The following is a 1017-nucleotide window of genomic DNA, read 5'->3' on the forward strand; positions in this document are numbered from 1 at the left end:
AATCTTTCACTTGCCAAAATTTTAGACAACTTTCAATGCATCCTGTTCTTAAAATGTTAAAGATCAGTAGCTTTTTGGTAAGACAAGGTAGTATGTGCCGCTCTTTGTCCTTTGCCCTCTCCTATTGGCGGAGCGCCCCTTCGTTGGTTAAGTGGTTCTTTTTCAAGAACAAGAAGAGTTTAATGTCAACTTACAATGGGTTCTTACATTATATTTGTAGATATTAAATATATTGGTCTGCTGATTAAATCAAATGAGATTATAAGAATCATGAACACAAAAGTGTGGTGATGGCCAGAGGGAGGGGGAGCACGGGATGGGTGGAGGTGGGTAAAGGGGGCGAAATTGTGGACATCTGTAATAGTGTCAACAATAAAAAAATCATCATAATAAAAAATAAAGTAAAAATTATGAAGTAGTGCTCGCTTCAGCAGCACATATACTAAAATTGGAACGATACAGAGATTAGCATGGCCCCTGCGCAAGGATGACACGCAAATTCATGAAGCATTCCATATTTTTTTGCAACAGCTTGGATGGAACTGGAGAGCATTATGCTAAGTGAAATAAGCCAGTCATAGGAAGATAAATACCACATGATCTCACTCATTTGTGGACTATAGAGAACAACATAGACTGATGAACAGGGACAGATGCAAAGACAGAGAAACAGCAATCAGACTATTAATCCCCAGAGGGAAAGTAGGGGAGGGTGGGGGGGTAAGGGGAAGAGATCAACCAAAGGACTTGTATGCATGCATATAAGCCAAACCAATGGACATGGACAACAGGGGAATGAGAGCATGAGTGTGTGGGGGGGGAGAGTATGGGGGTTAATGGGGGGGGGGGAATGAGGACACATTTGTAATTCCTTAACTAATAAAGAATTTAAAGATAAAAAGAATTATGATGTAAAGATTTTTTAAAAAGAGTCTTGGAGTTTAGAGTGGGGCCAAATTAAAGTGAAAATAAAGAGACAATCCTATTTTATTCCCATCTCTCTACAAAGAATATCAA

The 1017-nt window shown here is 39.1% G+C and overlaps 1 non-coding gene across 1 annotated transcript; it reads left to right on the forward strand.

Annotated features, from left to right (window-relative positions):
- The first annotated feature begins 418 nt into the window (after positions 1-418).
- LOC118652206 lies at positions 419-522 on the forward strand. Its single transcript, XR_004966474.1, has one exon. It is a non-coding gene; the product is annotated as a U6 spliceosomal RNA (small nuclear RNA).
- The last annotated feature ends 495 nt before the right edge of the window (positions 523-1017 follow it).

This window comes from Myotis myotis, unplaced genomic scaffold (genome assembly GCF_014108235.1).
Source record: "Myotis myotis isolate mMyoMyo1 unplaced genomic scaffold, mMyoMyo1.p scaffold_m19_p_3, whole genome shotgun sequence".
In the NCBI taxonomy this organism is placed as follows: Eukaryota; Metazoa; Chordata; class Mammalia; order Chiroptera; family Vespertilionidae; genus Myotis; species Myotis myotis.